This window comes from Meleagris gallopavo, chromosome 4 (genome assembly GCF_000146605.3).
Source record: "Meleagris gallopavo isolate NT-WF06-2002-E0010 breed Aviagen turkey brand Nicholas breeding stock chromosome 4, Turkey_5.1, whole genome shotgun sequence".
In the NCBI taxonomy this organism is placed as follows: Eukaryota; Metazoa; Chordata; class Aves; order Galliformes; family Phasianidae; genus Meleagris; species Meleagris gallopavo.
This window is the reverse complement of record NC_015014.2, coordinates 56,538,236-56,555,679: the sequence shown is the minus strand read 5'-3', so window position 1 is coordinate 56,555,679 and position 17,444 is coordinate 56,538,236. Positions and strand designations below refer to the sequence as shown.

At 40.9% G+C, this 17,444-nt stretch overlaps 1 protein-coding gene across 1 annotated transcript in view; it reads left to right on the top strand.

The window, feature by feature from the left end:
- Positions 1-2,648: 2,648 nt before the first annotated feature.
- Positions 2,649-17,444, top strand: part of C1QTNF7 (C1q and TNF related 7) — a 47,473-nt gene continuing 32,677 nt past the window's right edge. The window contains 2 exon segments of the mRNA XM_031553188.1: positions 2,649-2,791; positions 4,218-4,291. The gene's annotated coding sequence lies outside the window, so the exon portion shown is untranslated.

Below are 17,444 nucleotides of genomic sequence, written 5' to 3'. Positions count from 1 at the left end.
CATTTGGAATAATGGTCACTCTCTGTGCTTTGAGAAAACAGATTACTGGAGAAAAAAAATGAGATAGATGGACTATTTAGATAAAGCATTGCTGTTTGCTGATGTTAGTTTACAACACACTATGCATTACAGAAGCCTTTCCTATTCTCATTGAATTCCCAGCAGTGGCTTAAGATATCAGTACATTTCTGCAATTCTGTGCTCTGGTCTATAAGACTCCTGATGGAAAAGTTTGCCAATGAAGAAAAAGAGAGGGAAAAATAGCAGGAGAAAAGCCTTCTTCATCATGTGGAGAAGTATGTAGGTGAAGTGGGAGTCCAACTACCTTGTAATTACTGATAAATAGTAGAGGAGATGGAGCTGCAATGCTGTATCCTAGTAAGACTCCAAGCCTTACCACTGGGTTGATCTGATTCACTGGAAGGTGAGAAAAGCAATGTGCTGCACCACTTGCAACAAATAGCACTCCATTTCAGAACAGTACATATAGCACTGCTGTTCCAAGCTGCACCAAGCAGATAAGATTTAAATCCTGCTTGTTAGCTTTACGTTGGTGACTAATGATTGAATGGAGGTGCAGAGCTGAGCTGATTTCAGTCTTCAGGTCTTCAGGTAATCTCATTGGGTAAATGAGCATTAGACTAAGTTTTCTAGCAAATTTTGGCTTAGAATAAATTATACTCATTTGAAAAATTTCAAGTTCTGTTGGAGTTGCAGTTTGCATTCCATACAGATACAAAAATACATATGTGGAGTTAATCCATTGGTACCTAGGTGCTTCCCTGAAATGTGTGGCCCTAGCAGCTGCCAGAACTGTGCTGTTCCTCATGATCATATCCCATCCTGCAGCCATTCACTTGTTGGACTTTCTCCAGGTGGATGCACCAGCTGTGGGTTATGAAAGCAGCACCCCTTAAAAACAAAGCAAAAAACTTTTGTGTGTTTTGGCGTAGTATTTTCTTGTAACATTTGATTTTCACGTAGGGCACTGGACAGTGGCATATTTCTGTTTACCTGAATGAAGTTCATCTTCAGAGAATAAGGCTTCTGGCTGTTAGCAGCTCTGTGACTTCGTAGAATGCACAGTGCTGTATAAAAACCTTCTCCTTCTCTCAGTACCAAGATGAGTACTGAGCGGTTACATTAGCATTGTGACAATTGAATTGGATGTTATCTGGATGTAAATGCATTCATCCATAACAGAGGAAAATCCTAAATCCCAGCATCAAAGGATACTTCATTTTTTAATGCCTCAAAGTTGTATTCCTTCCTGCCAGCAAATCTACTGCCTAGTGGTTCACTGCAAGAGAAAGGTTTTGTTTGATTCCTGGCTCAGATACATGTGTTGGAAATGTCCTTGATACTTATTAGAACCTGCTGAATCTTAAAATACTTTGGTCAGAGAAAGAATTAAAATAAACCAGCTGCTTTTCTCATGAGAGGATAAAAAATGACAATTTGTCAAGGATCTGATGACTATGTTCCTTGGAGCACATTTTCTCTCATGCATCTATTACATGAATTTCTATTTTTTTGTATTCAAGACACAGCAAACTGTTATGCAATAGATGTTCGCATGTATATGACCATATGAAAACTTGTATTCAGCAGCAAGACAAGAAGATAAATCCAGATAAATCCAATATAAATTCCTGCCAGTCTTCTCTAAGCCACTAATAAACATTTTTGTGTTGTTTTTTTTCCTATTTGACAGGGGTGATATCCTCTGCTGTCCCAAGAAATGAATAGGAGTAAGATGCAGCAGCTCATGCTTTCCTAGACTGGTGCAGAAAGAAGCAAACATGAGAATGAGGGCTATGTTCTCTGAGTGATCTTAAAAAATTCAAGGTAATTTCTGTAAGCAAACCAATACAAGTTTACAGCATTGCCTGTTCCTAAAAGGATATAAATAATTCCTGCTCACAAAATGAAAATTAAGACACCAAAACCATTGAGCTTCTACAATACATTAAAGTGATATGATAAGGACAGTATTAGTATTTCACTACACTTTCATCTGCAACTAAGTTCACCAGCAGATCATTAATTTTACTCCATTGAAAGAGAATTGGCTTTCCTGAAATCCTTACTCTCATCATAGGCAGCAATATTTTGTCTGTATTGATTGAACGCACAGGATCCTGTTTTTAATTCTATGTAAAAAATATTTAATATTTAATACATAGGTTGCTACAAAGCTAATGCCTCCTATTTATTTCCATGAAATCCACAACAGATACACAGATCACAAAACACTATTTGATAGAGCAAATTCTCAACTACAAAACACTATTTTTCAACATAGTCGCCACCATTAGCTCTGTGTTTTTGCCTGAGATTAACAAGAGCCTGCGTGTTGCTATTGTAAAAATGTGTGCCAGTGGAGGTGTCTGTTGCTGGTCACTGCTGCTGAAGGGCACCACCCACTGCCTCACTGTGCTCACATCCACTGTTCAGCCTCCATAAACATTCAGCAAGCATCAATTCATGTCAGGGGGGCAGTTGTTTCCATCTGGAGGAATTCAGTGACATACCTTTGCTTCATCCACAGTTCCATGAGGAGCCATTTTGTCAGAGTGCCCCTCTGCTGCCATCTGTTGCATGGCAACAAAATGTAACAGAACATTGGTGGGGAGGTTCAACCTTTATTGCTATACCACCAACATCTGCCTCTGGTGTCATAGGCTACCATGAGAAAATAGGAGGCATTACTTCTGTAGCAGCCCTTGTATTTCAGTGTCATGTGAATTAGAATATTAGAATGAACAAGATCATCTATATTACTTCACAGGTTTCATTTTGAGTTTATCTGATTATGTCATATGAGATTGATTTCCTCTTTCAGGTGCATCAAACACTTGAAAATTTCAGTCTAATTCAATCTAATGAGCCCATCCTAGCTTATGTTAGTTTTGCAAGAAAATATGGCTGACAAAGCAAAAGTCACCTAATAATGACAACAGTAACCCTTCTGTTATGTTAGCATGAACAGATCTGTTGCACAGATTTCCAGAAGTACTCAGTATTTTGGTTGGTTTTCAGGATCCTCATTTCAACACAGTACTCAGCATAAGTGTCTGCAGAAGTTTGTTATCGTACTAACATGGGATTTGGGTGCTCAGAGACTGAAATTTTCAAAATCACAATGTAATATAGTTTAGGCCTAGATATTGATGCCTTTTTGTTTGCTTATTTTTACCTGCATTTTAAGATTCTGTAGAGAACTCATATTATCAAAATGGGAACTTCATTTATAAACATGCATCATGTGGGTCAGCTGTGGCTGGTTGAAATAAATTCCTCACAACAAGAAGGAATTATTCTCCTTCCACATGAGCTCAAACAGTTCTTCTGCTTGAATTACATTTCATGTGCTCCGCTATCTTACTGTGAGCAAAGCAGAACAGTCATCTCCACTATGTGGAAGCCTTTGCAAGTCATGCCTCTGTTTAAGCTTGATGATGTTTCAGAAGATAGAATAGCTCCCGTGACTTTCTTTGAAAGTCTCTAAAATCACAAAGGACACATTTAGGACTTCAGTTCCTCTGCTGTGAGAGGAGCATCTTGTATTGCAGCAGCAGCAGAGGAAGCCCAGGAGAAAGCCCTTGGACCTGTCCCCAGAGCCTCAGAGCGAGGACTACTGCCTCTGAAAATATGGGGAGCCTCCTGTCGGATTTGGGGAGCAGGCTCCTTTGGCAGCTCTGAGCACTTGGTGCATTTGAGGCTGTTGCTTCTTCCTTCACTTTGAGGCAGATGCTGCTCCTCCCAAACCCCACGCTGAGAGGATAACATGCCAGAAAGAGTATGATTTTTTTCCTCTTCTGTGTCTTTACTGAGGAGACAACTTAGCTGATAATGCTTTCCAAAGATGATATAACGTTACCTCGGGGAGGCTATGCCCCACATCCTGCTAGGAATCTGTCCCACCTCTTCAGTCCAGAGCACACGCTTGGTCGTTGTTCTGCAGTATACATTGAGCTCCTTCCAGCAGGAGTTTTATAGCGAGCAGACAGTTGCTTTAAATTAGAAAAGTTGGCAAGTGTCCGAGGAAAGGAGTGGGAACTTATTTAGCTGAGACAGGCAGTTACAAAGCTCAATACAAGAGCATCAAGCTTCAAATAAGTTTTCGTGAAGTACATTATCTGTCATCGAGGCATTCAAATTGGCTTTAACGGATTTGGAAATACCAACAATAACCTGTTGGCTTCAATTTACAGCTCCTACAGCACGACCCAAAAGAAGGGTGTTGCTTTTCCTGGAAAAAATAGGTGTCATCTACTCAAATGTAAAGGTAAGTTGCAACAGATTCTGTTTTCCTATTCTGACTTCCTTTCAAAGAAGGGAATATAACTTCCAGAAAAAATGCAGGTTTTTGCTGGGATACACGATTCCATTAAAATCCATTGCAGTAGTTCTGTTAAATTTCTTTATGTATCTTTTAAGAAAGAAAGACTTTGATATGTATGCACATAACCTTCCTGTCGGAAGTTATCAGACAGATTTTTTTTTTAAATCAAGGACACAATTTTCTGGTAAAAAGTTCTTTATAAATGTCTACCTTTCACAAGGCTTAGGGTGATGTAACTTTAAGATCTTTTGAAATATTTATATCTATTTAGCTTTAATCTTACATTCCATCAACCTAAAATAGAGATTATAGGCTTTTTCCTTCATGAATGGTTCCAGCATCATTCCAAGTATTCACTTGAACCTTTGTTGCTATGGTTTCATAGAAATTTGTTTTCCAAAAAAAAATCTGTAAATACCGAATAAATCATTTTGCTTCAGGGTTGTGCTTTTGCAAAGTTAATCTCACGATTTTAATTTAGTAAGCTCTCACAAAAAAATATATCCATTTGTTATTCTGGTAGGACATTTATTCTGATGCAGTTTTCCTTCCCAAGGTCATTTAACTTTTTGTGTTTCCACTGCTACTTGCAGTGTTTTGTGGCTATATGCTACAGACAGTGGAGAGAGTGGGTGTGGGTGTTGTTAAATGGAGTGTAAGTGATTGAACACAACCGTGGTCTGAGTAGGTGAGAGTGTAAGTGGATAAGCAGTTTCTTGCTCTCTCTTCTCTCCTGGGTCTCTGGTTACCATTATTTAGATGAAGCTGAGGCAACGCTTGCTTGCATGCCAGCTGCCCAAAACATGATACTCACAATGGTGACAAGTTTTTCTAACCCACTCACTTTCAAGGAAATGATGAAGATTTTCAGGCTGCTGAAGTTTTAGGAAAATATGGGTGTGAGCACAGCATTACACAGTCCTTAGAGCTCTGCAAGCTGTGGTAATCTGCTATTACCAGCTCTTCTGGTGAATGGAGAAACAGCAACATGCTTCAGAAATCACACAAACATAGTGCACAGTGAGTTAAAGAAACAAACACCCTCCTTCCTGCAACCCCCTGCTCTCTGTTCTCCCTGACTTAGTTTCATCTGTGCTACTGGAGTGGAGTTTCCCTTTCAGAGTGTGTGGAAATGCAGGGCTGCCCCACTGAACTCCCATACAGCCCAGCCTGCGGCTGTGTCCCCATGGACAGATGCTCCAGCTAAGGAATCTATTTAAGAGTAGAGAAATGTGGAGTGGGAAGGGCAGGGGAAATGGTGTAGAAAAGCAAAATTGGATGCAGAGGAGCTGATATGCCTGGCCCACTGGAAAAAAAGGAAATTCTGACAGTCTGTTTTCCTCTGAGAACACCTGAGTTAAATTTTGTGCCAAAAGGGAACCCCAGCATCACCATTCTTTATGAACTGTGGAAAGATAGGACTGAAGGTACGTCCAACAAAGATCAGACGGGCAAAGAATATATGGCTCGGGTCAAAGGAAATTCATTCCCCTTCCTCCATGGCTGCCTATTCCTTATCCTGGAATTCATATTATTCCTTAACCTGGTATTCATATTATTTCATTTCCACTGTCATCTCCACATTTCACTGTTATGCTTATATGCAAGGTGAGAAGGTTGAACAAAAATCCACATAGGAACAGTGTCCTGAGGGGGACTGAGTGTCCTGTTCAGTGTGATGGAGTTGATATACACTTAATTCTCTCTAGTGCGTCCACTCAGAGGTATGTCATGTGTGCTGGAAAGGTACTTTCACCAGTGCTACAGCAACATTACATATTCTGTCACTGCATGATGAAATAAAATCCATGTTCCCAAAGAGACACGCTTCAGATGATAAAATGCAGAAAACTTAACCTCAGATCTCACTTTCTGATTCCTGCAGGTTACTTATCACAGATACAAGAAAGGTCAAACCCACTTTTAACTGCTGATGTGGATTTTTTGTTAGTTGGAAGGACAGCAAAGTAGTCAATGTGAATTCCTTGGCAGAAAACACTACACACTCAGCAAGCTTGTCTTTTGTGTTCAAACAGGAAAAATAAAGGCTGTATTTGAGATAATTACTGGGCATACTTACATTTTAATGATGGGCATCAGGCTGCAACAGTCAGCAAAATGTTTTCATCTCTGCTCATAGACTCTCTAAATTAAGAGGTGCAGATTTGTAAAGTAGTTTCTTTCTCTTTGGAGCTGAAGAAGAAATCCAGATTAGTCTGATTTCACAACGCTAAAGTAAATTGTTCAGGTTCTTCATATATTAGGGTTTAATTTTTATTTTGGAAAAGCAGGGTTTTGGGTGTCTGGTCCTGATACTAGATGTGATTTGGAAAGCTCTTAGTAATTATTAGGCATTATTGTGAAGGACCTGACTCAGTACTTCAGAGATGTTTTACAGTTTCACTAAATGTTGAGCGAGAAGGGGTAGAATCATAAGATTAAATAGTCTGTACAGTTCTGTTAGGTGTAAGCCTTGGGAAGGGCAGAACTGTTAAGTATAAAACCAGATCTTACTACAAATAGTAATGGGATTGGATTTAAAGGGAAAGATTAGGCTGTACATAAAGGGAAAATGCTTCTGGCAATGAGAGGTGTGTGGTTATGAAACAATCTGAGAGAAAGAGGGGAAAAGTCTCAGTGCCTGCGATGTTTCACTTTGGGAAAACCTGGAAGAAGTCTGTGGGGAGAAATCTTTCCAAGGCTGATAGATGTGAGAGTCCATATGTTGTGCTGGCTTAAATTTATTGGCTTGCGATCAGTCTATCTGGTGGATTTGTCCATCTGTGTAGCATCTCTCAGCCCCAAGCATAGTGCAGCCTACAGAAGTGGAGGCCAAGTCTCCAACAAGATTTAATTGAGATACTTGGCTGTGTTTGGACACCATCAGGCCACCCATCCTACTTTCAGCTTTATGCTCTCCCCTCCCCCTTTGGAGAGACCCCAAACTCAAAATCAGACACCCTGTTATAAACAGGAACATCTGGCAAGAGTCTGAGGTCAAAGCTGGGGAAGGAAGGAAACAGTTCCATAGTGAGAAGCTTTTCAGTATATATTGTAATGCACTCCGTTTTATTTCTCTGAGGTTTTTTATATTCTTTCAATAAATATATTTTTTTTCAGCAAAAATCATAGTGGAGAGGATATTAATAAGGAAACAGGACCTGAAACGCAGTTTAAAAAATGAGCAGAAGAACAGGGAGTGATACTGCTATGAAAACAAAAAGGACAGATAGGGCAGAGCTAAAGAGGTGTGTGTCAAGCCTGTTCACCCCACCTCTTTCCTGTTGTCCAGTGGGCCTCATCACTGGCACCAGGCCAATGCAGGGGTCCTGATCTGGGAGCTGCTGAGTGGGACCTCCCATTTCTTTACATTTTGGGGGAAAAAAAAGCAGAACTTTTTCTGTGTTGGTCCAGGAAAACTCTCCGTTTTCTTGGAGGGAGAAGCTCCCTCCTGATGGGACACATGCTTTCTGTTCTTTCTTGCTGTTAGGACTGAAGACCAAAAGTCTTTTCCCTTTTCAGCAGTCCATAAAAACTTGATGTTACGCCAGTCTCGTTAGCCCTGCACTGATGTTCCTGCACAGCTCTGCTCTGTTATGCTTTCGTGTACCCAGGGAATAATTCCACACCCTGACACATCCAGGCTGTTGATTCATGTCCTTTTTCACATATAATTTCTTTTCACTGTCACTGAACAGTAGAAACATCTCTCTTAGGACTTAACAGAGAAACACCTAAGTCACTTTCTGCATCCATTGTTCATTCCAGACACTACATTTATGCAGAGCAATTGACTCCTTTGAGACTTTCCAAGGTCCAGTTATGCATGGAAATGCTCTGCAGGTTATCTGCCAGTGCCTGAACTTTTTTGGCCCTAAACCACAAGAACAGCCTTTGATCACAGCCCAACTTTAGAAACTCTCTCAGTTCCACGCATATTTATTTGTCTCCAGTACATCTTCAATTCCTCTACCCTTTTCCTCCCATATATTACCTGTATTCTCTTTTTTGTAGTCCTACAATTTTCCTGATGCCTCCATATACTCACCCAGGGATTTCCCCTTTACCATATCCTTGGTAGAGCCCTGGAGAAGAGATCCTTTTGGCATCCACTCTTTCCTGAAGCCATGGTGATAAGTGGGAAACCCTGTAACCCCCATTCAAATAATGTGGGAAGGTAGTGTTGCTCTCAAGCTTCCAGTTGGCCAATTTCCCAATGGCTGGGAGGAAGACCCAGGCTGCTTTGGCCTCTCTGAGTTGCTATTGTTGTTATTCAGTGCAGGAGTTCCTGCTAGAAAGTGGCCAGCGTGTCTTGAGCACCAGCTTTGAGGTGGGGCAGCAAGAAGTTGTTCCAAAGAGAGGTAATGATCTTTGGATGGGAATAGGATGGTCTATGTTCCTGCAAAGCAATTCTATTCCTAGAGGAAGAAAATTTTCACTTTTATCCTCAGCCACAATGGAAAAGAAAGGAAATAAATAAATAGAATACTCTGTTCAACTTTATTTCAATATTACTTGAATATATATCAGAATGCTCCCTGTACACATGCAAAGACCAAATTCCTCCAAGTGCATTGCAGCATTTAAAAGTGCATCATGGGCATTCAGACAGGAAAATAGTTAAAGCACAACAAAAAGTGGTTCTAGCTGGCTGTGAAACGTGACATCACACCTGCCTCTCCCCTCCCTCCACCCTTCACCCTCTGAGAATAGGTTCCCTCAAGGGTCTCTGTTTCCCATTTGAGTGGCTGAGTGATGCTTTCAGTGTTGTAAAAGAGCATTGCACCAGGCAGTAAGGCTTTGGCTTCTCTAGGAGAGTATCAGCTACATTTCACCGTCTTTTAAATTTTATAGTGGGGCTACACTGCTTTACATGGAATTTTTGGAGGCTGCATCTTTTGAGAAAAAAGACCTCAAGTGGCCTTCAGTATCTCAAGGAGAATGGAGTTTCCTCTGTATTACTGAATAGAGCAGCTCCCCGCACATAGCTCAGCTGTGATTTTCTAGCCTTCTTTAAGCAGAACTGTGATTGAAAATTCCTGTGCCTGGCATTTCTCAGATAGAAATGAATTTACATTCATCACAACTCAGTGATGCCTTCTAAATCTCCAGGAGGTGCCCAGTTCATCATACCTGTACTGTACAGCCAACATACAGTGACTCTGCTAGGGGTTTCTTGCACTGACAGAAAGAGACTTAATTGGTTATTTGGAAACTTTGGATAAGTGCACATTATCCTCAAATCTATCTGGAAAAGACAGCCAGGCAGAGAAGTAGGGTATCTTAGGAGCAGGAGCTGTCTATTGGAAACCTCCTGGCATCACAGTTTCTCCCTTTCCCCAGGCATGCTCTGTCCTTGCAGTCTAGGGCTGTGGATTGACAGTTTTGATTGTCAAAAACTGGAGCAAAAACCTGACGAGTGTGTGTAAAACATCTGGTTCTGCTGCCCTAGTAAAACTCTGCAGTGAGATCCAGGCGTCTACAGAGGGGCCACATAAGGGGATGAAAGGATTGGGTTCATCATGGGTGCAGCTCTGTGGATGCCTAGGTTATATTTGGGTTGCTGCATCTGGCAGGATTTTGCCCAAGCTTTTCACTTCAGCTGATAGTGGCACACACCAAGGAGGGCTGTTCTCATACCTCCTGCATGAGGTGAAAGCCTGTGCAAATGCTTTAACACAGTGCACCTCCTGGCCATTTTCAGCCTATCTCAGAGATCTGGAAGTTCTGTCATCCCTCAGGAGATATGCCAGGGCTGTAAAACATCTTAGTCCTCTAAACTGGCACCTTTTCCCTCATTACAGGAGATGGCGAGACAATGCTCTCTGCATGTGATCAGTGCCATCACTGCTTATTCTTGAATGACCTCTGTGATTATTCTGGAACAAGATCTGGATTCCTTGTGATTAAGACTAGATGATCCCATAGCAGAAACAGTTTTGCTCGCATGGAAGAATTGCCAAGATACCCTTAAAAGGCAGGATCTGTCTAGCACACGCTGCTGGAAGCCTTCTCTGCTGCTGCAGTCTGCCTCAGACACCAGCCAGGCACAGACCTGCAGCAGCCATGGGCCTCCTCTACCCAGGGAAAGGCCTAATTTTCCTAGCCTTTACAGCTGGAAATGGGCAGGACCATGCCCAGTCTCTGGGACCCAATCCCCTCCAGCATCCCAGCAGCTCGCCCTGCGAGTTTGCTGTACGTGCTTTCCTTCCCAGTATGTCAACGGAAGCAGATGTTTCTAATTTATTACTAAAAACAAACAATCCTAAAAATATGCAGCAGTGGGAGGAGAGTTGACAGGGGGCTTCCACTTAAAGCTCATTTATAAATTGGATAATTAATGTTAATTTGTTCATGAATGAAGTAAATGTGTGTCAGATATTGTTACCAACGCTTCCTCCTTGTCATTTTTGCAAACCCTTGGTACTGCTAAACGTTCAAGGCCTTTGAAACCTGAGGTAATGAAACACCTTCCTGTTCTGCTGGCCAGAAGTGCCTGGCACTGCTTCCTTTAATCACTAACTATAATATTTATCAATTCAGACCGTAGGAATGTTATTTTTGTATAACAGGCACTTTAGCCCTCTGTCTCGTGTCAAGATGAGACCTGAGTGCACAGCCCTTCTCGCTCCTGAAGACGTTATTTCATCCCCTGCTGTCTGAGGGCAGCGAAGCACAGTGCCCAGGGAAACCCAAAACATTACTGGTATCACCTGTAAAAAGAAGCAAGGCCAGCAGGTTGGGGAGATGGTTCTTCCCCTCACCTCTTCTTTCAAGAGACCTCACTGGAGTGCTGCATTCAACTCAGGATGGAACCAGATGATCTTTAAGGTCCCTTCCAACCCAAAACATTCCATGGTTCTCTGATATCGTAGCAGTTGCAGACCTCAGTTAACCTCAGAGAGCCTGAGCATTTGCACTTATACTGAACCTTTCAGCCTACAAACAATATATGTACCATACTTATGCTGACACCTACTTCACACCATCATTCTCTACTGCATGAAGTTTGTTTTATTATTCATTATAAAAGGCTCTTTTCCAAGTAGCTTGGCACCCAGCCATACCGTGTCTATCATGCACAGGCAGCATTGAAGTAAAAGCAATGCAGTAACGTTAAAAAGACCTTAAAAAGACACAAGAGCAACACTAGCTCAGTTTTGCAGAAATGCTTTATTAGGGAGCTGCTGCCAGAGTCCTCTTCATCTTGGGTGTCTGCAAAAATTGCTGCACTGAACAAAGCTCATTTTTTGTAAGAAATGGAATCACAGAATCATAGAACCACAAAATGGCTTGGGTTGCAAGCAACCTTGAAACTCATCCAGTTCCAACTCGCTGACATGGACAGGGTTGCCACCCACCAGATCAGGCTGCCCAGAGCCCCATTCAAACTGGCCTTGAACAGCACCAGCAATGGAGCATCCACAGTTTCTCTGGGCAACCTGTGCCAGTGCCCAGAGTAAAGAGCTTCTTCCAAACATCTAACCTAAATCACCTCTCTTTTAGTTTGAAACACTTTCCACTTGTGCTGTCACTATCAGACCATGTAAAAAGTCATTCTCCCCCCATCTTTAAGTTCTCTTTAAGAACTGGAAGGCTGCAGTTCTTGGAGCTTTCTCTTCTCCAGACTGAACAAGTTCAGCTCCTTCAGCCTTTCTTCATAGCTGAGGTGCTCCAGCCCTCTGATCATTTTCATGGCCTTCTCTGGACCCAGTCCAATAGCTCTGTGCTTTTCCTGTGCTGGGAGCCCTAGGCCTGGATACAGTATTCCAGCTGGGGCCTCACAAGGGCAGGATAGAGGGGGGCATTCACCTCCATCACCCTCGTGGCTACCCCTCTTTAGATGCAGCCAAGAATAGAGGAGGCCTTCTGGGCTGCCACCTTACAATGGAACGGTAGTAAGGCTGTGGAGTGATGCTGCAAAGAACTCTTCTCAGCAATGTCCTCTGTGGTGAGCAGTGTTTCCTTGATATTTCTAACCACTTGGTCTCTGATGAAGTAGCAGTACCTTAAAATGAGTTTTGCTTTCAGGTGAAGATAAGCCTCACAATGAAAGAATGAGACTGTTCTTGATTCTAAGCGTCTACAGTCTTCATCCATACCTCTAAAAGGCAAAGCAGTTTATTGCAGAATCCTTTCTGACCTTCGAATGGAGGATTTCACAGATCCTGACAAGCAGATTCAGGACATTTGTGTATGATGGAGATGTGCTTCTGATGAATTTGAATGGTATGTGTTTACATTCTTAAATTATATACTCAGTGAAGGATTCAAAAACAAATGTTCAGCCCCTATGATGTCTGATAAAAGCCCTAAAGATGAGCTTTGATATATTTATAAATAGATATATGTATATATATATATATGTATATATGCTTCTGCACATTTTTGAGCCAAAACTTCAGCTGGTGTCAATTAATTATGCAGCCTTTGCAGTCCATACAGCTGTACCAATTTATGTCAGCTCAAGATCTGTCCATTCAGATTTCAGTACTGAGAAGTTGTATGACATGATAGGGTATACATACCATGGGTTTAAAAAAGAAATGCCAGAATTCTCTTTTTTGAACACGTAATTTAAAGCCTCAAGAGGAATTTGCAACTCTTGAGTTCTTGACTATTAATCACTAGTTCAGATACTAGCTGAGACCACGTGAATGAGTGGCATAAGCATCTTACCTTAATTAAGATATAGCTACAGTCCTGACTTTGATGGCTTGGCAAGTCTGAGCAGGTATGTAGCACAAGTTTGAAGACAGGGGATTGATATGTATTGATATGTATGGAGGATCCACATATGGGTTGCAAAGAACCTTAGCTGGATAGCTCCAGGAAGCAGAAAAAGTCTAGCATAGATCAGTGACCCATACTCTATTTTATTTTTCCCCAGATACAACAGATATAGTTGCTTAGCTACATGTAATATATTAGAGGAAACCATGCAAGTCCTATTCGCCAAAAGCGAGATGTGAAATTGAAGTGAGTGTGCCATGCATATAAAGCAATTATTTAAATGCTTTCATTCTAGTTTTTGTATTTCAAGACTATCTTGTCTTTCAGTTCGTTACAAGCCCTCCTTATGTATGAACAGAATTTCAAAATAGAAATTGATCCCAGATGTCTTAAGTATGTTTTTCCAGGCCTGCAATTTAAACAAGTTACAGCAGTATTTACCTTCATGTAGTTTTTGATCATTATAGTATGAATTCTCACTGACAGCAGTGGAGATCGTGAGGACCTTTCCTGGTTTTCAACACCAGGTTTTACTTGTTTGGGTTCCATTCCAGATAGTCAGATGTGCTGTGTGTTAAGGAAGACTACTCATCTGATGATGTGTAGTACAGCTGCGTACCACATGTACAGCAGCAGTATTAGTGCTTTTTTATTTTTCCCCTTTCAGCTCCAGCCCTAGAATCCATTACATAGCTAGCATCTTACCAGTGCTGTGTTACTTTGACCTTTGCCTCAGAAAATGCTCCTTTAATAGCAGGCTGGCTTACAGCCTTCCTCTAGCCTCTAAATTTAAGAGAGGAGTGTCCAGCAGGTAGAAAGCTTCTGGATGTCTTAGAGATGAATACTCAGTTTCTTTCCTTGCACAGTCTGTGATGTGTGGCAAATAAGGTCATCCTTGTGCCCTACATCCGTATTTGTAAAATCAGATACTTTTTTTTCTCTCTTTTTTTTTTTTTTTGCTTCCATGATGGATAATTATAATCAAACGATCAGATACTGCAATAACCAAGAGTTTGCAATTACCTGGGATAAGGTGTGCAAAATGCCTCTGAATAATAATAATAATCATTGAGTCATTGATCTCAAAGGTAGTGATCATGGCCCACTTGAAACAGCCTGCCTCTGTCACAGATCAACTATATCATGAACACACTGAACTCATTTAGTGTAACTCTCTGTCTTCACTAAGTCTGATCCTAGAAACTGTGTAAATGCTCTTAGGTAGGAATGTTCCTCCAAGAAGCCAATGCAACCCTGAATCGATGACACAGTACTTCTCCAGATGAACCACCTACATGTATTGAAAATTTACTGCATTGGGAAATAAGCTCTCTAGTTCGTGTTTACCTGCCATGTTATCTGACATGGCCACAGATTCGATGTTTCAGCCCTTCTAGCCCAACTTTTACAGGCAATACTGAAATTGAGCCTAGAGGTTCCTATTGACTAGAGATGTTGTATTTCTCACTATGTAGCCAAATGTGGACTTCTTACAAACAATCGATGTGACACTGGAAATAATCATAGAATGGTTGAAGTTGGAAGGGATCTCTGGAGGTCATCTGGTCCATTCCCCCCCAGCTCAAGCAGGGCCATTCAGTGCCAGATCCAGATGGCTTCTGAACATCCCCAAGAGGAACCTCCTCAGTGTCTCTGGGCAACCTGCATCAGTGCTCCATCACGAGCACAGCATAGAAGTCCATTTTTGCTGTTCAGAAGGAGCCTCCTGTGTTCCAGTTTGTGCCCACTGCATCTTCTCCTGGAGCTTGGCTTCATCTTCTTTGCATCCTCCCTTCAGGTATTTCTATACATCGATGAGATGCCCATTGAGCCTCATCTTCTCCAGGTTAGACAGCCCCAGCTCTCTTGGTCTTTCTTGACAGGAAAGCAGAGCAGTGCTTTCAGCCTGGAAGTGGCACAGCCCTCTCTGTCTTCTAAAGAGTGTTCAAAAAATGAATGAGAAACATAAGTCTTTAATTTATATATGTCTCAGCACTTATTCTAAGAAAGAAAAAAAAGAAGAAAAAAAGATTTTAAGCAGTCTGATGTAGTAGATCGTGATCCAGGCTTCACCTGACAATTCTCAGACACTTCTGTATGCATTACAACTTCTGGGGTCCTGGCCAAGCTTCCACTCCATATTTCACGAGGCAACTGCAATTATAGCTGTGACCCTTAGTTTGTGAACTGTTATCTTAACTCCTATATAAATCCATGTCTGTAAATATATATACAATATGCAATAAAGTCAAGAATATTTTCAGTGAGGGAACAGCATGCAAAGGCCACTGCCATTTCCTTTTGTGAGATATGATTACAAGTGGCCACAGTAAATCATGATGCCCTGACATTCCCACAGCTTAGACGGCTGTGTTAGGGCTGAAACAGACTGAGGTGCAATGCCACAGCCCATACATGTGGTGCTGCAAGTGCACTGCCCCTTGGCTTGACAATCCTTTGAGTAATGCCAAATCCTAAGGTCAGAAGCAGAATCATACCTGGAAATAATTATCTTACACTCAAATTAGTGGTGTATACTGAAAATATCACTATGAACACAAGATTTGGTTCTCAAAAGTTAGGTGTATATTCTGTTTGCCTCAAAGGCATCACAGAGAACCAGGTAATAGATCGCAAGCAGGTTTTGGAGTTTAGCCTCTTTTGATTATGGTCAGAAAGCTGGATGAGATCCCAATGCTCCATTCATGCCTTCTGCAACCTGGGTGTGTGTGAATAGTCCTGTGTGCCAAGTACTGCCCCTACAAACCAGGTCACGAGACCTCTGTATCATCAAGCAAGTTAAAAGAAAAATAATCTCAGCTATTTTCTAAAAATAGAAAATCTGACCTGTGAAAAAAGGGAGAAAATGCTTATTTGCTGACAGGCTAGTGGGAAGGGGTCTCCAATAATGACTTACAATAGCTAGTCAGTCAGGAGCCTGTAGAGACATGGGTTAACACACATGACAGTGAAATCAGTGAAGTGAAGTCTGTGCAAGCTCCAACACAGATACTGCATGTTCTTGGTAGCATACCATGTCCAACCTGAGGTATGCATAAATTCTCTGATAGTAATTCACAACACAGTGTATCACTGCTACTAGTCAGCTACAGCTGGGAGTGACTATTTATTTATCAATAAACAGCTTTGAAGTTGTCCACGTTTCAGTGACAGTGGTTTTTTTTGAAAAAAAGAAAAATAAAACAATAAAGTTGAACTGAAGTCTGAGGTTCAAAAAAAAAAACTTGAAAAACAAATGGTAAATGTGCAGGAGATCATTCAAGTGCATTGGCACGCAAAAGGAATAACACAATGAACAAAAGACCATTTGGCTATTTTTCATTAAAGATACTTTTCTTAAGCTAGGAATCCTAATTAAAAGTTTTGAGGGCTTTTTTTTTTTAATCCTTCTATTTTATGAAGCTAGGAATTTTGCATTTACAGTACCTTAAGGTTTGATTTCAGACTGTTTCCTTTTTTCACCCATTTGCAACTGAATACAAATGAGGACGAAGATTTTATTCCTTTCTTATCTTTTTGCTATTCCTTTTATTCTGCCTAAAATACTGAGTTTTTTTCATCCTCTCCATAGAGCTTCTGTTCTCATTGTCTGGGATTTGAATGACTATTTTTAAAATAATATTTTTATTCTTGCAAATATAATTTTACAATGGAGCAGGGAACTGCTTCAATGCTGACACTTTTCATCTGCCTGTTTTAAGCTACAACATTAACTTCTTGTATTTGTCCAAGTATTCGTTCTACAGAGAATTTGTTCCCAAAGTTAAACTTGTTACATTTTGAAGTTCAGTAATTTTAAGCAGACCAAAGGAAAGTGAGGGAGAAAAAAATGAAGTAAACAAATATTTCAAAGGATGAAAAAAAAGTCTGAAAAAAAACCTCTTCATTTTGCTTGCCAGTTATTCAGTGCATTTATGATATCATAAATGCTCAGTTTTATTTTGGGTTACATTTTCTGGCTGAGATACAGAGATTCTCAGAAAACTGACATTTGAAATAGAAAGTCAGCAGTAACCTAATTTGGAATGTAATGAACCTAAGTAGAGGGGACAAAACTGAAAGCTCTGCCACTCGGGAGTTGCGAAATGCAATAGAAAAGCCTGTCATCTTTGTTTTATTCTTAAAATATGTGAACAAAATAAACGCTGGAAACATGAATTGTGTTTTCATTTTGCTGTGCCTCTGTTAGATGCGTTGTTCACATACCCTACCAATATATAACATGACATGCCACGGTTTCTGCACTCAGATCATTCACTCTTATGTTACTGCTCAAGTATGCATTCAGAAAAAAGCCAACAGATAGAGTAGATTTATTCTAGTTGTTGAGGTCAAGGGCTTT